The sequence below is a fragment of the Ochotona curzoniae genome, unplaced genomic scaffold, assembly GCF_017591425.1.
Source record: "Ochotona curzoniae isolate NIBS_2020 unplaced genomic scaffold, NIBS_Ocur_1.0 contig_4105, whole genome shotgun sequence".
In the NCBI taxonomy this organism is placed as follows: domain Eukaryota; kingdom Metazoa; phylum Chordata; class Mammalia; order Lagomorpha; family Ochotonidae; genus Ochotona; species Ochotona curzoniae.
The window spans coordinates 1,446,866-1,473,728 of NW_024466129.1; the positions used below are offsets into that span (position 1 = coordinate 1,446,866).

The 26,863-nt window shown below is 42.9% G+C and overlaps 1 long non-coding RNA gene across 1 annotated transcript in view; it reads left to right on the top strand.

Moving 5' to 3' along the window:
* The window catches only part of LOC121159288, an 86,159-nt gene extending 61,264 nt beyond the window's left edge, over positions 1–24,895 (top strand). Inside the window, exon 2 of the long non-coding RNA XR_005884332.1 lies at positions 24,682–24,895. This is a non-coding gene — a long non-coding RNA (uncharacterized LOC121159288). The remainder of the gene's footprint in view (positions 1–24,681) is intronic.
* The last annotated feature ends 1,968 nt before the right edge of the window (positions 24,896–26,863 follow it).

Below are 26,863 nucleotides of genomic sequence, written 5' to 3' on the forward strand. Positions count from 1 at the left end.
TTTGTCAGTCTCCACAAATAACTACTTGAGCTTCCGCTTGTCATGACACCGCTGTGATAGGAAACCTTCCTTGGGCCTCTGGAAAGAGCACAGCCCCCATCACCTGGGTGATAAGAGCTTCTGTCATGCTCTGATTTGTCTACAGCCACAGAAATCCATTCTAGGCTCCCCAGAGATGCTGCGTGTTACCAAAGGGAGTGGGCCTACATTGAACATTCAAAGGGTAATCCATAAAGAATTGCCAGATTCAATTTGCATGCAATACATTACCAGAAGATAAGGAAGATAAGGAAAACAGAAGATAAGGAAAACAGTGGTGTTTATTACAGAAATCTAATGGTATCTGGAATTTGACCTTAGACTTGGAAGGTTAGTAAATCTGAAATGCGTACTTGTCAGCGAAACCAGATGTACTCCGTTAGTAAACACATAATTGTGAACTTGTAAAATGACGTTCACTTGGGTTTCAGGTTCAGCCCCTCACTTGTCAACCACTTGTCTTCAATCTTCACCTTGCCTGCTATTGTAATGGTTTAGTTGACCACTGACAGTTGTTTTAGAGCATGATAATAGATACTAAATCTTAGTGGCACAAAACAGCCATAGAAACCTCCCCACTACACTGTGCAAACCGGAGGGTCATTCATTCAGTCTAACTGGGATTTGGTATCCAAAATTCAAATCTCCCTGCAGCCCACCTTGCACTTTCTCGGCCTCTAGAAGTCACCATTCTTTGTTCAGATCAGGGTTCTGGTTTGGGTTTGTTTCCTTTTTAACTTCTGTATATGAGGGGGTATATTTGGTTTGTCTTTCTATGTCACTCTTATTTCTATCAACATAGCATCTTCTGTTTCATCCATTCTGTGGCAAATAACAAGATTTCATTATTTTATGGCTGAATGTTATTTTCTTGCATGTATCAGCCACATTTTTGCTTTCCTGTCATCTGATTATGGACCCCTTGGCTGACTTTGCACCTGCCTCTTGGGAACACCACTACCACCTCGCCACAGACACACACAAACAAGAATGATCGTGTTAAAATGTGGAGATGCCTGAGGTTGAGAAACTTCAGTATGGCTGTATCCACGGTCATAACTGACCAGCAACAAAGTACTATGATACTCTCTGAATCTTAGAATCTGCTTGTTCTCCTGTGTGAACACCTCTTCATGCACCTGCAACCACTCTATCCAGAGGGTACTATTATTATTTACAATATTTACAATTAAGGTTTAGAAAGATAAACTAACCAAGCCAACATAACACAATTAATAAACTCTAGTGCTGAATTCAAAATCCAGGACATTTTACTCTAGTCTTTGTTCTTAACCTGCATGTGATGTTATCGCTCTTTTAAAGAAAAACTTCAGCTCTGTTGCTGGCGTGGGCACCCAGCACACAACTGGTGTAACATTTCCTGGTTCTGGTTCATTACTTCAGCCTCTTGCCAATGCAGAACATGGGAGAGAGCGGTGACGACTGAGCCCTTAGCTCCTGTCACCCACAGAGCACCCACATGGAGTTCCTGGCCCCTGAGTCTAGACCCAGCTTAGCTCTGGACACTATGGATGTCTGAGAGTAAACCAGACGAGGCGAGTGCTCTCTCTTTCTCTCTCCATGTATCTCAAACAAATGCCATTTTTAAAGAAAGAAAAAGAGGCACAGGCTGTGGTTCAGCAGCGTGAACCACTTCCTGGGACACCCACATGCCATACTGGAGTATCTCAGACCTGTTCTGCTTCAGCCCCAGTCCGGTTTCAAGCGTGGACCTCAGGGGCAGCAGATGCAGGCAGAAGGTCCCTGGGCAGAGTTCCTGCCTCCGAGCTCTGACATGGCCCAGCCCAGGCTACATGTGGTAAGCATTTGAGAGTGAATCAGTGAATGGAAGAGCCCTCTCTCTCTCATTCTTTCTTTGTCACTTTGCTTGTAGATAAATAAATAAAACATTTCTTTAAGATTCTTCAAAGTCAGTACAGCTAAACAGATGGTACAATGTCCAACATGCAGTTTTTTAGGTCCAGTCACCAGATACTGATATCCCGACCCAAATCAAACCTCAGTAAGCTTTATCATCCTGAAATTCAAATTGGGGCAATAAGGCTTACCTTTCGGGATGTGGTGGGGTTGACACAAGACAATGTCCACACTGTTCACATTGCATCTTACACATAGGAGGTACATGCTGACTACAATAAGAGTGACCTGCTGACAGGCAGCCTCAGCCTCACTTGAAAGCTTGTTGGAAGTGCAGGATTCTGGGGCAGGCACAGCAGCACAACAGGCTGATTCTCTACCCTGTAACTCCAGCATCGCATATGGCCATGGGTTCATGCCCCTGCTGTTCCATTTCCTATCCAGATCCCTGCTTATGGCCTGGGAGAGCAGCAAAGGATGGCTGAAACCCTCGAGCCCCTGCACCCATGTGGGAGACCCAGAACAAGCTCTAGACGTCTGGGGTTGGGTCAGCTCAGCTCTGCTTGTGGGTCATTTGGAGAGCAAACCAGCAAATGGAAGACTCACTCTCTCTCTCTCTCTCTGTGTCTCCTCCTTTCTCTATAAAATCTGCCTTTCAACTAAAATGTGAAAAAAATGCAAGATCCTTGGCTCCACTGCAGACCTCCAGATCGGCATCTGCACTTTCAGAAGGCTTGCATCTGTGCGAAGTTTGGGAAACACTGAGCTAAAGCACAGAGCCGAGACAGACTGCGAAGTCAGAAGGCAGATCTCTGACGATCCACTGCAAATTTCCTTCCAGAACAGCATGTCACATCTTCCCGTGTACTTGGGGCAAGCCCCATTCCCTGCCCAGGCTTCAGCAAGGGCAGAGCTCCCATGACTCACCCACCCTGTTTGTCTCTTTGGTCCCCTTTCTGCAGCCCAGGGGATCTTCACTTCAACTGGCTACTGAGAAAGCATCCCACTGACTCATCCAACAGCTTCTGCTCCCCTCTGTTGCTGAGTTTTTGAAACTCAAAAGGCAGGAAAATCCTCCTTTGTGCTAGCATTTTTCTCCCCTCAAGATAGCAAACACAGACAAGCTTGTGAAATGTGGATAGGGAATAAAAAGAAATAGGCAGGAAAAAATACATTATTGGTTTCAAACTACTGCTAGTCCCATAAACAAATAAACAAAAGCTCCATGGAATGAGCCCTTGAGATGAGAGACCGAGCTAGGCTGGGCACAAACAAGGCAGTGTATGTTTTCTCTGATGTTCTCACCACCTAGTACTACTATTTCACTCATTTCCACCTGAGGAGTCCTTAGAAGCCTGAAGGGTATGCCCTTTCTGAAAAAAAAAAAATCACACACACACCGAAATACCTTGCTGTTGTATGCAAATTGGCCCAGGGAACTCCTTCCAGTCTCTGCCCGCTGCATGTCCCTTGGTGCTTTCTGCTGCTTCTACTCTGGCCTTCCCCATACGGGCTCAAGTTCTCAGCTCAGACTCAACTCTTTTTTCAGCTTAGAAGAGAGAGATCTCAGCTTCCTGACCCTAAAGTATCAAAGGATGCTCTGTTAGGAGTTGCCCAGGCTCCAGGTACCCCAAACCCCTCTCCCCCTGGCTCAGCCTGTGTTTGTTATATCACTTCCCTGTACTCTGAACTCAGAGTGGGGACCTAGCAAGGTTCGGTTCTTTTTTTAGCACAGATGGGCCTGTTGTGTGTCATGGTTATGCAATGTGTGCCTGTCCCCTGGCAGAACGGCCACAGGCCTCAGCCGTCTTCATGCAGCCCTACTCGCGCTCCAGGGCAAGGCATGCCGGGCTCACTTCGCGAACAGAATTAGATGAACCATGTGTTTTGGTGTTATTCTGAATTTCCTCCGAATTTCCATCATTTTCTTTTACTCCCCCAGTTCCAGGGCTCCCCACCATTCTTTGACCTCCCCTTGCTTTTATTCTTGACACGATGAGCAAAAGTCAGAACTGAATGCAGATCAATGACTAGTTATTACTGGACATGTTATTTAACTTCTCAGCTCTCATTTAGTCATCTCCTGTTGAAGAGATAAAACAGAAAAATAGTGCAAATACATACACAGAGAGAGAAATCTGATATTATCATTCAATAATTATTATTCTCAACTTGAAATTGACAATGCAAATTTTTAAGGACTACAAGTTGGGAATTGTTTCTCAGAGAGCTGTTTTACTGACACATGACTAGGGCAGTCCACATATTAAAATAACAGCATTTTGGTCTAGTAGGGTAAGTAAAATGTTATTAAAAATAATTTGACTTTTTTAATGTCTATATGACTAATTTTTAAAAATTTACTTGTGGTATTTGTATTGAGTGGTGCTGAACTTGGCAGGCCCTAACCCACGTGACATGATGATATTATGCTTCTCAAGGGGATCCCAGATGTTCCTGGGCCCTCTAGGGAGTGTCCAACTGCTCAGCAGATGGCTTCAGGATGATTCAGCACTTTTCCCTATGAGCTGTTGATTCTCCTACGACTTCAAGCTTTGATTGAGGTCTGATGGCGTTGACATTCCAGGCTGGTCTGTTTCCCTGTTGCTGTGAGTTAGTCTTCTCCACAACTATTCCCAAGTTGTCCCAAGACCCCAATACCCAGTGTTAAGCATAGTGGAAGGGCTGACGCGAAGACCACCAAAGAAAATATTGCCCAGGCTCCTTGTACTCAGAAGTACAAGTACCGTCTTCCTCTAAACTCCAAAGTTGCTCTCTACATCTAAAAGAATATTCCAAAGCTTTCCAGGTGTGAACGACAAAATTTCTCTAACACCCAAAATAATATTGGGCCAGTGTCTGGTACAGCAGCTGAGATGTTGCTTGGCCACACTCACATCTGGATTCAAAGCCCTACTCCACTTCTAACCCCAGATTCCTAGAGAAACACATCCTGGGAGGCGTCACGTGACAGTCCCAGAAGCTGAGTTCCAGATGCCCATGTAGGACACCTGGATGGAGCTCTAGGATCCTGACTTCACCTGCCCAAGCCCTGCCATTACAAGTATTTAGATAGTGAACTGGCAGACACAAGCGCGTGCTCTCTCTCTCTCTCTCACTCTCTCTGTCTCCCTTTCAAATAAAATGAGAATAACAAATTTCATTGAAAAAAATATTTTTCATGTTGTGTAATTCTGTGTCTAACCTTAAATCTCTTCCACCGTGTATAAAATGTGCACTTCCGTTATTGCAAAGTTAACAAAATGTTTTTTACTCACTATGTAGAAAACTAAAACCGAGATTGGTTTATTTTGTTGCTTGTATAGGATAGAACAGGTAACACATATGTCACACAGGTGATAGACCATATGTCACATTGAGAAAGTCTGTTATTAGCCCTACTTCCCGCTTGAACTGAAGTGCAGCACTTAGGCTGGCGTTGTGATGGAATGGGGAGTGTCACAGCCTGCAATGCTTGCATCCCACAGGAGGCTGGTTGGAGACGCAGCTCTTCCACACAGCTCCTGCTAATGTCCCCGGGCAACAGGATAAGACGGCCCAAGTGCTCGGGCCCCTGCACCGATGTGAGAGACCTGGAAGAAGCTTGTGGCTCCTGACCTTGACCTGGCCCAGCCCTGGCCTCTGTGGCCATTTGGGGAGTGAACTAGCAAATGAAAGATCTCCCCAACAACTCCACTTCGGCAACTCTGCCTTTCAAATAACTTAAAATAAATATATATATTTTTTTTAAATCCTTTGGAAATGAGTGTTAAGCAGAGGATTAGAGCCATTTGTCCATATTTGAATGTTCTATCAGTGCATTTTTTCTAGGGTTTTTATTGACTTATGTAGATTTCTCAAGAGTTCAGGCATAAATATTTGCTTGTAGACTGCTGTGCAACACCTGGGTATTTCATAGCACCCACTGCTACTATTGGTGTTCTGGCTGCTCCACTTCCAATCCAGCTCCCTGCTAATGGCCTGGGAAGGGAGCAGAAGATGGCTCAAGGGTTTGTACCTCTGCCACCTTCACGGGAAATCACATGAAGCTCCTGGCCCAGCGCTGATGGCTGTGGCCACTGGGGGATAAACCAGCAGACAGACAATCCTTCCCTCTCTGTTTCTTTCTGTAACTCTAGATTTCAAATAAAGAGACCTGAGAGAGAAGAGAGATGATACCCACTCTGCAGAGGTAGCTGTCTGGATCTTGGGCTTCCCAGTCTTCAGAGCTTTGAGAACTCAATATTTCCGATTTAGGGTATCCCATCTACAGTACTCTGTCACAGCAACCTGAACTAAGACATCAGAATAGTGTTTGATCATTGTCACGTGTGCATAAACATCACAATGTACTGATACTGACAGGTGACTGTATCATCAAAGGCCTTACTGAAAAGGGGAGAGCTAAGCAAAGGCCTCAAATGGACTAGTCACAGAAGATTCTAGACAACAGTACCAGTAAGTCTACAAGCTATAAATTGAAAACAAGCTTGACCTGCTTACAGCAGGATGAGATGGGGAGAGAGTGTTAGGGCTAACAAATGGTCAGGACCTACATTGATCCCTACATTTTGGATGTGTGGATTTTACAAAAGGTCATTAGAAAGTTTTCAGAAGGAAGTGATTCCCAAAAGAGGCAGAATATCAGGGTTGGGTCCTCAAAGGTTCTCTGACTGGCCTATATATGGCAAACAGAACACATCGGGACGGAGTTAGGAGTTGTCACGGTAGTCCAGCAGGACGTGAAGCTCTTTGACTTGCTGGGTGTAACATGGAGATGGTAACAAGTGCTCAGACCTGGGATCGACTTTGAAGGTGCAATGGGATGAATCAAGGAATCCAAGCTAACTTGGAGGCCACTGGGCTGAGTAAGCCTGCAGTGGTGCCATAAACGGGAACGGAGAGCGAAGTGGCTAGGCAGCACGTGCAGGGAGGTAGTTTGGACACCCGGAGTTCTGTTTTGCACAGCTCCTCGTTGAAACACAGCAGTAATTGTCCAAGAGTCATTTTGTTCTTCTACCTTTAGACAAGGGAAGTCAATCCCAGACAGGTTACAGGACTTGGCCAGGCTCAGGTGGCACCTTCCTTGAGCAGCAGCATAAAGGCTGAGATTGCCCAAGTCTATCCCAGGGCCATCATTCACTAATTGCATGACCCTTGAACAAGACAACTGCTCTCTCTGAGACAGCGTGCACTGGCAGCTGTGGCAATGCTCAACAAAGCTGAACTACAGTTAGAGTTAGTCATCTGCACAGCTGCAAATGCAGTAGCATTTGAGCTTAGATTTCTCCCAATGGAATGAGTCCATTTCGGTGCTATTTTTTCCCCTCCAACTGGGCTCCAACCTGTGGTCCTCATATTATTTCCCGTTTGGGGCACTGAAGAACAGAGTGAGACCCAATTGTCTCTGATGGGCACTCGCCCGTGGGTGGGTGAGTGGGTGGGGAGTACTAAGCAAAACCTGAAATAAAGCCTGAGTAAAGTTTCTTAAGTAAAGGAAACATTAGAGGCAAGAGACGAGATAGAGAAACCGCACTGAAAGGGTCTGAAATGACCAAAGAAAAAAGTCCCAACCTTATCAGGGAAAGTTAGTTGCATCAGAAAAAGAAAAGAAGAAAAGAACAAACCAAACCCATCCAACACAATCAGGCAGTAGAGATCTTGACGCTGGAGAGCCAAAGGTTAGCGGTATTCAGGCACATTTCCCCCACACTGACCTCAGAGGAAGAACTGGTTTCAAACAGGCAAAAACAAGAGGTTTAGCTTAACTGCTGGACAATTTTGCTGCCTGAGGCTCCATAGGCATAGCAACCTCTTCATCATGCCAAGATGCACAAAATACGGTAAATGCTTACAGCAATATTGTCCCTTCTTTGTCATGCTGTATGCTTTGGCAAGAAGTGACAGCAGTGAAAACACAATGCTATTAGAAGAGGAAGGGGTGGGGGTGAGCCTACGAAACAGCCATAAAAACGGTGCCAGCAACTTTAAAGGCAAAAATGAGAATACAACCATTAAAAAACTGCTATCAAAAGTGAACAAAGGAAGGTGGGTAAAGTTAAAACTGTGATGACAGTCCAAGAAATGGCTAGGCAAAGTGTCACACCTTCTTTCAGAAACATAGGCCCCACTTCACTTCCCCAGGAGGTGTTCTCCATGTTCCATTCCGGCTGGCTACATCTCCGGATGAAATCTCTGGTTCCTCCAGCTTACAGAAACAATCTGCCAAAACAGTTAGGAGCAAAAGCTCATATACAGACTGCCCTGTTCGAATCCTAGTTGATATCAAGCTTTTCAGTCATAATGGAAGAGTTACAAGAAAAATCAGAAGAAAATTACTTATTTAAGCCTTGGTTTTCTTGTTAGTAATTGTGGAGAGCGGGCCCAGCGGTTAAGGTGCCAGCGTGGTATGCCTTCACCCCACGTTAGAGCACCTGCCTTGGACTCCTAGTTTGAGCCTTTCCAATTCAGCTTCCTGTTCATGTGTACCTGAAGAAGGAGCAGGTGATGGCTTGGGTGTTTGGGTCCCTGCTAATCACATGGCAAGCCCATATCGAATTCCGGGCTCCTGAATTTGGCCTGACCCAGTCACCTGTTGAATTATGTGAAATCACAATTTTAAAAAGTCTGCAAGGTACAAAGGTTTTCCCGAGAATTGACCAAGCTGGGAATCGGGTGTTAGAGAAACTGAGTTTTTATTTAAGACTGAGAAACAGAGGGGGAGAGATGGGGAGAGAGAGAGAAGCAGAAAGACTGCAAGGAATGCATGCAGTGGCTGACCTCACAGTGGCTGCAGTATGACGGTGGGGTGAGGCATGTGGAGCCCTGACAGCAGCTTTTAGTAAGCATTCACACTTACATTGGGGTTTCACTCTCGCTAGACCAGGGTTTCTTTCTTGGTGGAACTTTGTTCTATTTCAATATACTTTTGTTTACTAGCACTCTAGAAAGGAGCGTTGAGTAGCAGGCATTCAGGTTTGGAAACAATTAGCTGAAGATAACAGTGTGGGAAACCATTACATACACTGAATAGAAAAGAAGATTGGGAAAATACAGATTTCAAAAATTCCCTGGAACAGATGAATCAGTAGAGAGTGCTAAGCAAATAGATCACAGTGTCATGTCTTCCTTTTGGGCCTGATTTTGCTCCTCCATTGCCTTTTCCCTGACATACCCCAGAAACATGAATGAGCAGGGAAGCAGTGTGTCGGCTGCCGGCCAACAGCAAAGGAAGGGAGAACTTCTATTGTGCTTCTATCTTGTTTCACCATGAGCTGCAGATGGCAGGAGAGAAACCCCAGGGGAAAGACTAGGTGGTGGCCAACACCAGGGAACAGAGCAGTTAATGCTGGGGACCCCCGGACCAAGAAGAAGACCTGCGTGAGGGGGTTGCCTAAGCCCAGGTGATTTCCTCCTCAAAGACAGCTCAGGATCCCACTAGGCCAGACACAGAAAACCCTAGAAAGTCAGAGAATAACTCATTGCCCAATCAGAACACTGCAGAGGGCAAGTGAAGTTGGTAACGGTGCCTAGAGTCAGTCAGGCATCCTTATCAGCGTCCACTTCCAGACCTAAAATACAATTCCATGGGAAGGGGAGTCTCCTGAGAGTTCATGGAAAATGAATATTGTGGGGGAAAAAACTTACACATGGTTTTCAAAATTGCTGTCACAAAAATACACTTATTCTCTAATTTCTTTTTTCCACAAATAGTGAACTACCCTCATATGGTAAGAAACAAAGTTAAAAAAACAAAGGGCGAAAAAAGTGATCAGGAGGGAAACAAGCCTTTTATATATGCAAAACCAGACCTGCACACCACAGGAAAGAGAAGGGAAATCGTGTAACCGGCCCTGGAATGTGGTTTGGGAGCTGTATTCTTTTTTGCTATAGGCTGCTGCCCTGGTCCTAGTATTCCTTCTCTCGTTGGTAAGCCAAGCTGATGGCTGCTCTTATGGAATACTTTGAAAGCTCCACTGAACACCATGCATACAATGGCTCATTAAATAAGCCAAAAACCTGCAAGAAAATGAGGAAACTGAGGCTCAGAGAGGTCAGACAACTTCCCCAATGTCAGATATGCATAAGCAGTAGGGACAAAATTCAAATTCAGACACATCTGGCTGCATCTGAAGTCGTATAACTGAGCTCTCAGGCCTGGGCTGTAGTGCAGGCACAGCACAGGTGGAGCGAAAGCCCGAGGCAAACTCATCACTCAGCCCGTGTCTGCAGCCACACTGGTCCTCCCTGCCGCCTTTGCGTCGAGCAACTTGATGGTTCTCCCTTCTTGCAAGCATCTCTCAGAGCCTCTTCCTCACAGCTCGGTTTTATCTCAGTAGTTTATAAACACACTCCTGTTTACCACCTTCCCTGCTGTAACTTCTCTTAACACGGAGACCCCAAGTAACCTTTAGGAATATGGCTCTTACTGTTTGTTACGCATTGAAAGTAGGAAGTGAAGATGTCATGGTGAGAGGTTGACTACGCAACTGGATTAGGGTGAATGTTTATAAAGGTCTTTTTCCTCCCACCCTTGCATCAAAAGAGGAATTCACCAGAACGAACAACTACTCTCACACACTCAACTTCTTTAAGCACACAGATGCCATGACATTAAAAGACATGTTACACTGTTATTCTTGTTAGCAAAAGATTGGAGATACCAAACAATAGCAAATGTATAGACTGAGGGGAAACAGAATACATTGTAATTTAAGAACAGAAGCTTCAACTATGCATTTCAAAATGTTTTAAAATATTTTATTGTCCCGTTTTATTTATAAAATCATTTATAGCAGCAACCACAGAATTCTTTCCTGCCAATGCCACAAATGTTAGAAGTATTATAAATAAAACCTATTATTAGTGCTTATCAAAATCGACAAGGTCGAGTGGGTGTTGTGGCACACTGGGTGAAGCAATCTCTCGGAATGCCAGTATGTCATTTCAGAATGCTTATTTAAGACCCAGTGACTCAGACCCTGCACAGTAACCTAGCACCTAAAGTTCTTGCCTTGAACCAGCCGGGATCCCATAGGGGCACCGGCTCTAATCCCGGCAGCCCCGCTTCCCATCCAGTTCCCTGCTTGTGGCCTGGGAAAGCAGTCAAGAACAGCCCAAGACCTTGGGACCCTGCACCCGCATGGGAGACCCAGCAGAGGCTCCCAGCTCCTGGTTTTGGATTGGTTCAACTCCAAGCCATTGCAGCCACTTGAGGAATGAATCAATGGACAGAAGATTTTCTTCTCTGTCTCTCCTCTGCTCTATTTAACTAACTTTCCAGTTAAAAGACAAAACAAAACAAAACAAAACAAAAGATCCAACTACTCTACTTTCAATCTAGATCCCCGCTAACGCTTCTGGGAAGAGTTTGGTGTAAATCTGTGCTCTCCACATGAGACCCTGATGGAGTGCTCCTGGTTTGGGCCCAGCCCAGTGCTGGCTCTTATCATGCTTTAAGGACTAATCGGCGTAGAAGAGCTCTCTATCTCTGCCTTAGGAAGGGAAGGAGGAAGGAAGGAAAGGAGGGAGGGAGGGAGGAAGAGAGGAAGGAAGGAAGAAAAGGAGGGAGGGAAGGAGGGAGGAAGGGAGGGAGGGAGGAAGGAAGAGAGGGAGGGACGGACAGAAGGAAGGAAGGAAGGAAGGAAGGAAGGAAGGAAGGAAGGAATATTTGTAGAAGCAAACTAGACATTTGGTACTTTATATAGGACCATTTTATATGTTCCCTTGTTCTCAATTTTTTTTTTTTTTTTTTTTTGCTCTTCCTTCAAAGACTATTGTCACAAATATTCAGGACTTTTTTTTCTGTTCATTGAAAATTCTTACAAACAAAAAAGGGAATTTTATGAACACACCACATGAAACACCAGCCAATATCATAAGCATCTAGCTATGGGATTTTTGTTTTTCCTTAAATACAGTGTGGAAAATGTCTGTCAAATTCTTGTCATTCTGATCACTTCTATTCAGATGTAAATTCCCATTTTCTCTGACTAGTCTATTCACCAAAAGAAATAGAAAGTAAAAGTTGTTCTAAGTTTTTTGTGACTTCTAAACCAACTCTCAATTTTCACTGGCTGTGTTGTAATGAAAGCATCACTGAAAATAGAAAGTATGTAATAATCTCCAACTTTCCAAGAAAAACTGTACAGCATGGAAACCATCAACAGAATGAAGAGACAATCTATAAAATGGGAGAAAATATTTGCAAAGTATATATTTGATAAGGTTATAATGTCCGAACTACAAGACCAAAATATGGGATTTTACAGCTATAGAATATTTAAAAAGTATAGGAGTGAAATGGAAGCCTTGTGAATTGTTGCTCTTAACTCTTGTTTATATGCCGCTGGACCCAGAGTGCTTCTGCCTTTTACTTAACTAGCACAGTCAGGGGTGCACTAAGCCTGCGAATGAGAAAAACTCAGGGAAGGAACATGAGGGAGAAAGAGAGGCACTTTTTTAAAGATTTAATTCCTTTCTATTAGAAAGTCAGATATACAGAGAGGAGGAGAGACAGAGAGGAAGATCTTTGTCTGATGATTCACTCCCAAGTGGCATCCTTGACTGCTTTCCCAGGCCACAAGCAGGGAGCTGGATGGGAAGCAGGGCTGCCAGGGTTAGAACTGACACCCATATGGAATCCTGGCGCATGCAAGGCGAGGACTTTAGCCTCTAGGCCACGCCGCCAGGCCTGAGATAGATATTAAATATAGTTATCTTCCTAGAATTTTACCTATGATGCACATGAAATCAATTCCCTTAATATTAATTTCAAGAAAAGAAAAAGGAAAAAAGGAGTCTGGGTAAAAAAAATATATATATATCTGTGTGTGTGTGTGTGTGTGTGTGTGTGTGTGACCAAAACATTCATGGAATAAAAATCAGAGAGAAGATAATTATTTTTTATCATTTCTCAGTACAAGTTCACCAAGTTCAGGACAAGTGTGTTACTACACCAGTCATTTAGCCCATCCCTAGAGAATTGAGGGTCCAGGGATTTTAAACACATCAGCACAGTCTTCTTTACATTATTAAATGGGGGGGGGGAATTATGTACCATCTAAAGACTTTGTTAGAGTTGCAACAAAATTGGAACAAGAAAATCATGTCTAATGATTCCCAGCTATGTGTTCACTAAATTACCTTTGCTTAATGCGAGGAATGAACATGCTGAGTGTAGTGGGGAGACGGACTTTCCGGTGAAAACTTTCCACATATTTTTTTTTTTTTTGCTAAATCCTTGGCTAACTTTCTCAAAAATGCTCCTAACAAGATGGCATGGCTCTATATTAACTGCCACATATCAGAGAAGACATATGATATTTGTGTTTTTGAGGTTGGCTTATTTTACTAAGCATAATGGTTTCCAAGTACATCCATTTTATTGCAAAAATATCTAGGAATGACATTGACATCTTATGATACGATAGTTGCTGTTAGCCCTTATTTAAGCTCTTGCGGAACTGTGGTAACCCTACTTTCTTATTTGTTGAATATTATGGTTAGTGGCAAGTTAAGCCAATGAGTATAGGGTAGATTAAAGTGATATCTTTGCGGGGCTGGTGCTATGCATAGTCAGTAAGTTAAGCCTCTAGCTAGAGTGTCAGCATCCCATGCGGGCACCAGTTTAAGTCCCAGCTACTCCAATTCTGATCCAGCTCCCTGCTAAAGACCTAGAGAGGCAATGAAAGACATTTGAAAGCTCTGGACCTTTGCATCCATATGGGAGACTTGGAAGAAGCTCTGACTCAGCTCTGTGTACCCTTTAACAGCTCTGGCTGTTGCAGCCATTTGGGGAGAAAACCAGAAGATGGAAAGTCAGTCTCTCTGTCTCTCTCTCTCTCTCTCTCTCTCTCTCTCTGTAACCACTGGCTTGATTGTCAAGCTGGGAAAGTCATGCTTCATATGAGGTGTTTCTTCCCAGAAACACCTCAAAATCTTGATTCCATTTGTTTTAAACTTCTTTTGAAAGTTCTTCCCTTGTCTATATCTGGTTTGGATGCAGTTGTTTGGACGTCCACCAAACAGAAAGGGTCCCAATGTTAACTTTCTGGTCAGAATTATGCTGTTCATCACCAGGCTGCTTTGGTCAGAGCAGAAAAGAGATTAACTTTTTCTTTGCAACCGATGTGTTGCCACAATGGACTTGGTCCTCAATATCATCTCATTTCTTCACAACATGAGTTAGCAGTTTCTAAACTATTAATCTCTTTAAGGCACCATCCCCAAACACTTCTCAGAGAGGAGTAATGATCTCATGTTCTTCCACACAACCTTTACTGTAAATATAATGCTTGTTCTTCAATCAATGTTCGCAGCATCCATGTTGCTCTGAAGTTGTTTTTTTATTTTCAAACACTTATCTTACCCTGGACAGTGGCTCAAAGAAGATCCAGTTTAGACAGGTTATAGCAAGTTCTGAGGAGCTGATTTTGAAAGCTATGCACAGCTTTTTTGTAATGCGAATTGCTCACTGACACAAGGAAGACAACCTGCTCAAAAGTGGGTGAAAGAAGACATACTATTATGTAATATATAGTATATAGTAATATATACTATTAGACTATATATAATAGCATATATACACACACATATATATATATTTCCTAAAGGCCAAAATTTAGAAATGTTTTTGCTGCTTCATCAAAATATTCGCAGACAACACCAGCTTTATGTCCACTATAAGGGCGTGATGATTGAGGCTGTGAAGACAGTTACAGGAAGCCACCTCACCTTGATTCAGGCTAACATGGCAGAAATTACACCTGTTGTAAATACTGTCTGCATAGTAAAGAAAAAAATAGCAATGTCAAAGTGATTTTAACCGTAAGATTTTTTTTTTTAACCATCAGAGACTACAGATCATGTTTGAAACTACTTGTGATAAGTGCAGTTCTCAGCAAGCCATTTCTGTAACGTGTCAAATACAAAATGCGATCAGCTTTGCAGGGTGATCAACCCTGCGGCAGCCTGCAGTTCTGTCATGGAGCTCAAAAGCAGCCATAGGCAGCACACACAGAGGACACTGTTCCCGTAAAACTGTTGACCAAATCAGGCAGCAGGTGTTACAAACTACTGCTACCTAGTCTCCAGTGCCTTAGCCTTTTGTGCCACTCTATCAGTGTATCTGAGACAAAATAAATTACAGACAATAGAAGTTTTATTTCTCATGGCTGTGGAAACAGGCAGGTCCAGGATTAAGGCACCTGTAGGCATGATGTCTAATGAAAACAATTTCTGCATCGAAGATGGTACCCTGTTGCATATCCAGAGGGTAAAGCAACATTGTGTCATCGCATAGTTGAAGGGAGAGCACCACAAAGGGGCCCACCTAGTTCCCCCCTTTATAAAGACACTAATTCATTACTGAGGGAAACATCTTCTTAACCTGATCACCTCCCAATTGCTGTATTTTGTAAGATTGTTGTGCTTGTCTTTAAATCTCAAGATGAATATGACAATTTCTGTGCCTGATATAAATTGAATTAATGAATGAAAAGTACTTGCCACATGACCTGGCATATGAAAATTATAGTAATTGTTCAGTAGTAACAGATGCTCAATAGTAACAACAAAAACCTTTCTTTAGATTTCTACCACAGGTGTACACACACACACACACATACACATAAACGCGTACACTGGACAGCAACACTGGTAAATATCAATTATACACTACTACTTTTTTTTCTTTTGTTATAAAGTGAACAAACAACCCAATTATTTGTTGAAATGATAAACTCAAATTATTATTATAAGCTAAACAAGACAGTGTAAAGAGCTTTAGTAGTATGTAAACTTCACAGAGAGGCATGATCTATTGAACAAGCAGAGTTGCATCTAGTTGGGGTTCTGATTCTTCCTTTCAAATCTATTATGAACTCACTTGTATCCTTTGGACTCCTCTGACCCTCAGCTCCTACCCACGCCAAGTCAATCTACCAATTTCCAATTTGCTACAAAACCATGTGACAAATCCCGCTGGATCCCAAAGCTCCACAGCACTGAGCAGAGCAGCACACTGGCATATTTGGTGTCTGAGAAGGGGCCAGTTCCTGCTTCCAACATAACACCTTGACCTGTGCTTCTCCTGGGGGAACCTGGGACTGCATCCTCACCTGGCAAAAGGGCTGGGAGGAATCACCCAGGTGCATGAAGCACGCTTACAGGCCCATGAATACCATTGGTGAGGACCCACCCTCGTGACCTAATCGCCTCAGAAAATCCCCATTTTTCTTTTTTCTTAAATTTTATTTATTTATTTATTTATTTATTCATTTATTCTTATCATCATTATTATATGTTACACTTCCATAGGCCCTGGGACTTCCCTATCCCTTCCAATTCCCTCACATCTCACTGAGTTCCCCTATATCATTACTACAGTGTAGTTGTTCATTCACAGTCATATGTCCATCATGGCAGGCATGGACAATAGCAGAGAGTCCAGCATCCTGTTGTCAAGATATAGTAAACAGTTTCATTGGGAGTTCATCTTTGATCTGAAAGTAGAGATGCATACTGCATTGTATCTTCACATCTGGATATGACGGTCTCCATTACACAGTTACTATACATCCCTTAAGTGAAAAGCCACAATACAAAATCAGCAACAGGAAGAAAAAAGAAATTAATAATGCCATGAAGTTAAATAACATGCTACTGAATGACTAATGTATCTCTGAAGAAATGAAAAAGAAAATCAAGAACCTTCTTGAAGAAAATGATGTTACTGTATGATCTATGAGTCAGTGAAGAATTTAATGAGAAAGAGTTTTGAAGAGATGAAACTAACAAAAAATTAAAATCTATTACATATAGTTTCCACTGATCTTTGTTGGTGAGTTAAGTGTCCTGTAGGCAACAAATAAATGGGTTTTGTTATTTTAATCCTGTCTACTAACCTATGATGTTTCATTGATGTGTTTAAGCCATTTACATTCAGGGTTAATATGAATGGGTGGTAATTTGGTCCTGTCCTTTCAGCAATGGATTTAGTCTTCTGTTGTTATTTTACTGGGATGTTCTTCAATTTGCCTAGGTTTTGGTGGGTGCTGTTCCTCTTCTCTGTCAAGAGAAAATCTTTAAGTATCATTTGTAGGGCAGGTTTGAAAGAGGCATATTCTTTTAAATTTTCTCTACTGTGGAAGAATTTATTTCATTTATAAATACAAAGGAAAGCTTTGCTGGATACATTATCCTGGCCGACAATTTTTTGCTTTCAGAATCTGGAATATGTCACTCCATTCTCTTCTCGCTTGTAGAGTTTTCTGTAAGAGATCAGCTGTGAATTTAATTGGCATTCTTCTATACGTCAATTGATTTTTTTTTCCATGGACACATTTGAGAATCTTTTCCTTATGTTCGATTGAAGAGAGCTTGATTATCACGTGTCTTGGTGATGATCACTTTTGGTCAACTCTGTTGGGAGTCCTGTGCCCCTCCTGGATATTGTTTCCCAATTCGTTCTCTGGATTAGGAAAATTTTCCCTTATTATTTAATTGAATGCACCTTTAATCCCAGTTTATTTTTCTGTATCTGCTGGGAGTCTCATAACTCATATTTGGCCTTTTAGTAGTGTCTTTCAATACTTGAATTTTTTTTTTTTAGCTTGATCCAACTCTGCTTCCAGCTTTTTGTTCTTCTCCCTGGTGACAAAAAAAATCTTCTAATTTTGAGATTCTGTCTTCTGCCTCCTTCATTCTATTTTGGAGACTCTCCACTCTGCTTTTAATTTGCTCCACTGTATTCTTCATTTCTGATATATCAGCTTTCATTTGATTCATTTCCAGTGTCACATATTTCTTACATTCCTTAAATGCCTGCTTTACATGCATCTCATTGTTGCTAAAAAGCTTTATAAGTGTCTTGAATTCTGTATCCCCCAGTGAATTCTGAGTTTGGCAAAGGCTTTTGCTCCTTTGCAGTGAAGTCTTCAGTAATATTCATTGAGTTGCTGTGTCTTCTTTTGCTCTTGGTCATTGTACTTCTGGTAATCAGATTCTTCTCCTTAGGGCAGGTTTCCTGTGTCACCCACAGGTCTACAGTTAGATTTTACTTATTGCAGTTGGTACACAGCTCTTTGTAGTCACTTGTGCCACTCCCTTCAGCAAGTTCCAGGTCTGAGTTCTTATGTTAGATTTCCACCATGGTCTCCTTAGGCCCAGCTCCTGGCTCACCAGTCTCCACCTCCTGTGATACCATGCTGATGCTGCACTGTTGTCTGTACAACCTTTCTCCCACCTCTGGTTGGAGCAGAACCCTTCTCACACTTTTGGGTGCAGCAGTTCCCAAGATTAGGGAGACACCAGTGTTCTTACATAGCTAGGTTGTTGCTGCCAGAACCTGCTGGACATTAGGTCTGAGGGCCACACGAACCTATTTTGACTCGTATAATGCCAAAGTCAGTATTATTTTCCATATGGGACCAGTGCAATGCGCTTAGCTCAGTGAGTTTGCTGTTAGCTCAGCTCATACTTAACTCATTGTTGTTCTACAGTCTTAAAGCTTTGTTACATCGTACAAACTGGCACCTCCTGTGCCACTCCTAGAGTTCTTTATCTGCTGGCTGTCAGGTTTGGGGATTACCCAGATAGGATGTCACAATGTTGCAGTTCCCTGAGCCAGAAATGAATTCACTCCCAGCTCAGCACACGTGCAGTACTGTCTGTTGTTTTACCTCCTTAGACAAAATGGTGCTTAATTTGGCTCTCGAGGGGCAGACTAGGCCTTGAAATCCACCCTGTTCCTGCACTGCCTATCTGGGACATGCCACTCTGTCTCTGCTCCTGGTTAAATTAAACAGACCAGTGGTACAGGCAGTACTTTGTCTGGGTTCACCACCTGAGCTCCTGGGGAATGTCCCTTCCCACCTTGTTGCTGGTGGAGTTCTGGCTGCTGGTGGAGTTCAGATCACCATTCACTGAATGCTGCTAGGTTATCAAGTCACTGCCACACCACACTGTTGTATCTGCTGCTTTCCTGTGTCTGTCAGTCTCCAGGTGGCCCTCTGCTGTTGTTCTGTCCTCTCCCGTTTCCTGGAATGTGCCCTCTGTGCTTCTCACTGGCTAATGTTTCTCTGTCTGTTTAAACGTGTCCTAACCCTATTCCACCATCTTGATTCTCTCCAGTCCCCATTTTGCTACTGTCTTGGTGGTTAAATTTCATTTTTAAAAGATTGATTTGTTTTTTACTTGAACGTCAAATGATAGAGAGGAGAGACAAAGATCTTGCGTCTGTTGGCTAACTCCCCAAATGGCCACAATATCCAGAGTTGAGCCAGTCCAAAGCTGGGAACCAGCAGCCTCCTGCATGCCATCCGTGTAGGTGTAGTGGTCCAAGGACTTGAGGCATTACCTGCTGTTTTCCCAATTCGTAAGCGAAGAACTGGGACAGAAGTAGAGCAATAGAATTTCATCTCACGTTGGATGTCAGTCCCCTGACAGAGTACTTGTCTGATTCACCATTGTGCCCAGGCTCTAATGATTAGGTTTCAGTGTAATGTTTTGGGCTCTGAATTGAGACTTCAGCAACCTTTGGCTCTGCAGGCTTAGAATGGGCATTGCAATCCTCAGCCTCATTCAACTGACCCAGGCAGAGCACCTGGCCACAGTAGGGTCACAACAGGTGAATCCATTGCCAGGAGTAGGATGCTACACAGCAAGAGTGTGGCTGCAGGGAAAATATCCTACAAATCATATCCAAAGTATTACTTCTATTGTTAACAAAAACTGTAGCATGTTTTACATTTAAAGCGACTGTAAGATTTTCTAAGACACTAGACACGTGTTTGCTTAATGGCCTGGGGTTTTTTTTTTGTTTTGTTTTTGTTTTTGTTTTTCAAATTCATAGAACCAATAAGAACAAAGAAAGAAGGAAATGAAATGGCAGAGAAAATTCTGGGACTTAGAAGGAAAATTGTCATGGAGTGGGGGTGAAGAATGTGAAGAAAAAGAGACAAAAGAAAGCAGGCAAGGAGGAACAAGAAAAAGAAACAGATGAGGAAGAGATGTTGAAGGGGAAAAATGAGGGAAGAAAGAAAAGACAGATTAAAGCTGCTCCTGAAGAGCCTCCACTAAATGTAATCTGAAATCCTTTAGATTAAAAAAATGACTCATTCTTAGGAAGCATGTTTGAAAAAGGAGATCTAGTCTGGTATCACTCAGAATAAGCTAGGAGAAGGCCCAGTTCCATAGCCTTGAGGCTAAAAATACTCACCTTCCACGCACCGGGATCCCATATGGGCACCGGTTCTAATCCTGGCAGCTCCACTTCCCATCCAACTCCCTGCTTGTGCCCTGGGAAAGCAGTCGAGGACAGCCCTAAGCCTTGGGACCCTGCACCTGTGTGGGAAACCCAGAAGAGGCTCCTGGCTTCAGATCAGCTCCGCCTCAGCCACTTGGGGAGTGAATCATCAGACAGAAGATCTTCCTCTCTGTCTCTCTTCCTCTCTGTATATCTGACTTTCCAATAAAAATAAATCTTAAAAAAAAAAGTAGGATAAAACTACAGTGCAATGCATACTGTTCATCTCCCTCTGAAACCAAGTTAAGATATATATGTCTGATCATTTTTAATCTTTCACACTTATTATTACAGAACATTTCAGATTTCCTAGAAGATTGTCCATGACAACTGAAAATGAGATTTTAAAATCACTCCTTTTTATTATGGAACTCATTTTGTGCCAGTTTCGGGTCCTATTCAGAGCTCCAGCCCCCGGCTCCACAGGCTTGCTCATTGGTGTTAACACAGACTGCTAGACTCTGATTTAAAACTGCTTTTGATAAGTACCTTGAAGACTTTCCAGAACTGTAGCTGTTTTTGCCGTCTTTTAAGTATTTCCTTGATGTGTTGTCTCTATTAACTGTTTTTCTACTATTTAAAGGCTAGAAACAGATGATTTTGAAAAGGTCATCTAATTTAGCAGAAATCAAGTGCCTTTATTTCTATTAAAGTACTATTATGACAAAAGTTGAGAGATGTTTATAACTAAAGAATTAGAAAGCTGCTTAACCTCCGGGAAACAGCCAAGAATGTGAAACCAGAATGATTGAAATTTTCCATCTGTTGAGCCTCTACCCGCTCAAGCTGGAGTGCGCCAATGTGTGTTCAGAGGCAAGCAGAAGCAGTTACAGCACAAACCAAGGCTCACACACAGATTTCAACTCCAACCTGGGAACTGAGCAACCTAACCTCATTACACATCTTTGTCATGTCCTTAACATGACACCAAAAAATCAAATATCTCTAAGTTTTCTCTCATCAGCCATGTCCTAGAAAATGCTGTTTGCTAATTTCATTTGGCTTTATCTTCCTGTTTCCACAAAAAACATTAAAAATTGAGATGTTAAAAATCCTTTATAGTCATCATGCATTAATTACTCATCAGTCAGTAGTACCAGTGGTGCAGAACCCACAGCAGCCATCAGATGGACATTGCGAAAGAATCCCTTCACGGAGGGAAAGAAAAACAAAACTTCTGGATACATGTGATGTGTAGACTCTATGCTAAATGTCTTATACATTATAGATAGTATTTTGTTTCATCTTTGCTGTAGTCATTGGAAAGAAGTAAAGAAAAAAGAAACTAAGAGAAATTCCCTAAAGTCGATAATTCAGTCACTTCTCCATTTATTAAATGCAATGGAGTAGTCTCTCTATCCTGGATATTAGTTTAATGGAGGGACAAATAACCAAAGAGGAATCAAATGAAAAGTAAACAGTGTCCGGTATTTATAAAAACTAAGAGAAACAGGGAAGGAAGAAGAGATTGTCATAAAATAAAGGAAAGGATGGATCAGGAAAAGCCCAGAGAAAAAGGGAGGCTAACACAAGAATGCCGAGGTGGGGACGGACAGGGAACGGGGATGCGTGATGCGGAAACTCCTGTGTATCATGTCCAAAAACAAGGATGTGTTTGTTCAATTCCTTTAAAACAAGCTGTGAAGATCAAGTCCCAAAATGCCGCTAGCAGAAGTCAAATGCGTCCTTCAGTATCCCTGAAAACAGTCGTCTAGGAATGAGACTTTCACAGCTTCTGGTTATACGTGAGGGAAACATTTCCAGAATGAGCTGTAATGTGAAGCAGCTTGCGGATCACCCTCTCTGGAAAAGAATGATGAAATATAGATTCTTAGAAGGTGTGAGTAAAGATGTGATTCAACTGCAGCTTTGAGACTCAGCAAGCAGTGACAAAACCCATCTTTTCCAGAAACTTGACTTTCAGAATCCAAAGGTGGGGAGCAGATGCTATCATCCTTTTAACCTAAATAGGGGTGTTTATGGGGCCTTAATTCTCCTCGCTGATTTGTAATCCTTACTCTACAAGCAGGGAGCGGTGTTATTCAAGCTTAGAAAGAACTCACTGAAATCGCTTACTCATCATTCCTCATCTCTAATCTGGGAACGATGTCCACCTCACTGGATGACTACAGGATGAAATGATGTCTCCAGCATCAGTTCTTGGAGCTTTGGAAGCATAACTTTGTCTTCTTTCAGTTATGTGCTCCAAGTACCTAACGTATCCAATTCACTCCTGTCTTCATTACTCCAGAGTGGAAACCTGCTCACTCAAGGATCTGTTGACATTCAAAATTAACAATATGAATCTGGAACTTTCAGAAGGAAACAAAATTTTCTCTAGTGAAATAGAAGTTAGACACAACTCTATTAATTGGTTTTGTCCTTTCGGTCCCCAAGAGCCACCAGGAGCCAAAGAATTGACCGACGTAGGAGGCAGTCTTACCCTCCTCCTTTCACATTGTCCATGTGCAATGTCACAACACGTAAACCATCCGATACTTACAAAGAGCTGTAAACCTTTCCGGTCCACTCTCCCAATTCCATCCCTGCAAGGACATGGGAGCTTGTTTGAGCAGCTATTTTCTGAGAGAAGATGTGTTGTCACATTTAAGAGAGATGTGCTGTGACTTATCAAAGATTACCAACCAGCTGGTGATAGAGGTGAAAAGAAAGTACAGGTCTGTGGTCTTACACCCCAAGTTGCTGCTGGCAGAAAGAATGCCTTCAGTGCTTCTTCGTCCTCCCTGGAGGAGTTCAAGTCACTGCAGGAGGATTAGCTCAATGGCTGCACTCCCCATCTCCCCCAGCGCTCACACGCTCTGTTTCTTGCTTGACCATTGCATCAAAATCCAGTACACAGACTGATGAGTTTTGCGGGATGCTCCGTTAACACTCAAAGTAGGACCTCCCATTTCTTGCACCTAACTTTTTTTTTCCATCTTCATCCCACCCACAACTTTCTAAAGTTTGGAGGATTATGAGTATAAAGTAGTATTGTTATTTTAATTTGCATTTGCTTGATTACTGGTGAAACTGCATCTCTTCAAATATTTGTTATCAGGATTTTCCTTTCAATTAATTGCCTACCCACAATTTTTTTTATTTGCTGAACTTCATTTTTCTTGTTGAATTTTAGCAGTTCCTTTTATATTCTAGACATTGATCTCCCCTAGGGTTAGAAGTAACTCGTTATACACATACTTTCTATTCCTATAAGAGCTGAAACGTATGGGTACAGCACAGTAGCCTAGCGGCAAAATCATCACATTGAACAAGCCAGGATCCCAACAGGCATCAGTTTGTGTCCTGGCAGCTCCACTTCCCATCCAGCTCCCTGCTTGTTGCCTGGGAAAGCAGTAGAGGACAGCCCAAAGCCTTGAGACCTTGCACCTGTGCAGGAGACCCAAAGAAGGCTCTTGGCTCCTGGCTTCAGATTGGCTCAGCTACAATCATCAAGGCTACTTGGGGAGTGAACCAGCAGATGGAATATATTTCTCTCTGTCTCTCCTTCTCTCTGTAAATCTGCCTTGCTAATAGCAATAAACTCTTTTTTAAAAAAATAAAAGTAAAAACAGCTGAGACACAGATCGTGTTGGGAAAGTGTTGACTTTGCCTTGCCAAGAAGTCTCCCTCCCCAGAACATTCCAGTAGCTACTGGTGTCAGGTTATATTATACCCAAAAAGTTATTCATCTTCTATGAAATTGGTTCTTCTTTCTTTTTAGATGTAGTTTCTTTAAAAGGTGAGGAAATTACTGCTGCTTCCACATTATCTTCGCCTCTCCGAAAAGTTGTTGGCCCTTTTTTTTCAGTCTTTGTCTTTTGAAGTGGCATCTGAGGGCCTGCACTGGCTCAGAGGAGTAGGCTGACTCATCACTGAAATGCGTCTGGGTGTGCTCCTCACCTCTGCGTGGGACTCGGCAGAGGAGGCAGCACAGGACGCACCGCATACTCCAACGCCAGGACACACATCCCCGGCCTCTGGCTTCTGACACCGGAGATCCTGCCGTGTCTGAGACCAGTTGGTCATGAAGGCTGAGGCTTCCTGCCGACACCAAAACCCATCGTGCCCCCCTCCATCAGGACCCTGGCCTAGCCCAGTAGCTGGCCAGCATGCTGCCTGCTAGAACACCTCACCCCGGCCTGCTCCTAGAGGTGCTATGGGGTGCTGAAGTTGCTGCCGTCCCAAGATTCTGGTGCCAAAGGCCATCAGTGCCCACCCCACATCATCACCTTGCTGTTAGGCACCTGGTCTACAAAGGTGGGGTGCCATGGATGCAACCTGCTCAGGTCGCTTGAGGCCTGTATTCTGTCAGCCCTAGACAGGTGCTGTGGCCGGATGCGGGAGCCTGTATTTTAATTTCTACTTCATTTCTTCAGTATTACTGGAATCCCTAGGAAAACCCTGAGAGCCTCTGACCTAATCATTGGTTGACCTTTTTTTTTTCCCCCTTTTAGCTTAAGTCTGTATATTCTGAAGACTTTATATTCAGCTCACTAGTGAAGAAGGGATACTGCATTGGAAAGATGAAATTGGCTATGATTCCCTAAAAACATCTGCTCCCAGCCTGGAAGAGCATATTTGCAACATGCCAGGCAGGGCCACACAGGGACAGCCCTCAGGAGCAGAGCGAACCTGCGGGAGTTACAGGAAGCAGCAGTACTAAGAAGAGGATCCTGCCTGACAATGCGATTTGCTGGTTGATCATCTCACAAGGGGGAAGGTAGGTAAAATGCCATGTGATATTTTTGCATCTCCCATCAAAGCCTGCATGTGAGCTCCAGCTCCCATTCTGTCTCAACTTCCTGTTGACACACACTCTAGGAGTAGTTGCTGATGATTCAACTCAAGCGGGAGACTGGCTCGAGTTCCTGGATTCCAGCTTTGGACTGAGCTAGTGCCACTCATTCAAGAAACAACACTTTTCAAGAAAGAGCTCATTAGGTGATGTCACCATTACATAAACAGTGTAGTGTCATTAAACAAACTATGACATCATTAGACAGTATAAGCCTAAGGGACCACCACTGGATGCAACCTATTATTATTATTTTTTTTAATTTAATTTTCTGAAACAGTTTCATAGGCTCTGGGATTCCCCCAAGCCCTCCCCAAACCCTCCCCCATATTGTTGGGTTTTTTTTATTGAATATATTGCATTATGTGACACAGTTTTATAGGCACTGGAATTCCCCCCCAACCCCCCCCATGGTGGATTCCTCCACCTAGTTGCATTACCACAGTTCATATTCAGTTGAGATTCTTTCATTGCAAGCATATTCCAAGCATAAAGTCCAACATCTTATTGTCCAGATAAGTTCAACGTTTCTTGAGGGAGACCATCTCTGGTCTGAAGGTAGAGCCGGCGCAGTATTATCCTGATCAATTAAAAGCCCGACATTACATCAGTAACAATTTGTAACATTATGGAATTAGTTGGCATGGTATTGAGTAACCAATGTGTTAAAAGAGGGGAAAAAAAGGGCCTGGCGGCATGGCCTAGAGGCTAAAATCCTAGCCTTGAACATGCCAGGATCCCATATGGGCACCGGTTCTAATCCTGGCAGCTCCACTTCCCATCCAGCTCCCTGCTTGTGGCCTGGGAAAGCAGTCAAGGATGGCCCAAAGCTTTGGGACCTGCACCTGTGTGGGAGACCTGGAAGAAGTTCCTGGCTCCTGGCTTCAGATTGGCATAGCACTGGCCATTGCGCTCACTTGGGGAGTGAATCATCGGACAGAAGATCTTCCTCTCTGTCTCTCTTCCTCTCTGTATATCTGACTTTCCAATAAAAATAAATAAATAAATCTTAAAAAAAAAAAAAGAATGCAAGTTCTGAACCACATCCTATGACTTCTACGTTGACATTTCAATTATTAGTTTATATACAACCGGGTTCTATACACTTTAAAATGGCTACTGATTACTATTCAACTGTCTCATGTCTATTTTAATTTTAGTATTTAGCAGTTTATAGCATTGAAGCATAATTTTGCTGAACCTGACTGTTTTTCGGGTAGTCTAACTCTATAACTCTAACAAGACATATGTCAACAGTTTAGGTGAACAGTTTTAGGAGGGGTGTGCAGAGAAATCTTCAATACCCTAGTGAGGAGTAACTAATCTTTGTGTCCTACCTAGTAAGCCAAGCTGGCTGTTTCCTGTCTGTTTTAAGCTTTTCTTATTGGTCTCTGTCTATCTGATCTAATTTTTTTGGGGGGGAGGCAGGCAACCCATTATTGACAAAAATGTTCACATGCAGCACCTCCCTGTATAGGAAGACCGTGGCACCGCTCCCAATTCGGGAGTGAGATCAGAGGGCTGTGATTATATTCTGTCATAGTCTCCACAGGATGCGCTTTCTGGGGATCCACTGGGGGTGATAATTCTCCTGTTGGGCTGACAGATTTCTTTGTTTTTTTCTTTTTTGGCAGTCAAAAGTCCTCCTACTTTGTCACCTACCTGCTCAACACCAAGAACATGTCCTAGGACCTTGGACCATTCGGGTGTTTTAGACACTAATTTCAACAGGCAAGGCAAAAGAAACACAGACAACAACAGGCTATAGCTTGACAACAGATTTCACAGGAAATAGATTCTTTTGGTTAGTTTTAGTGTCTTCCTTTAGTTATAGTTTAAAA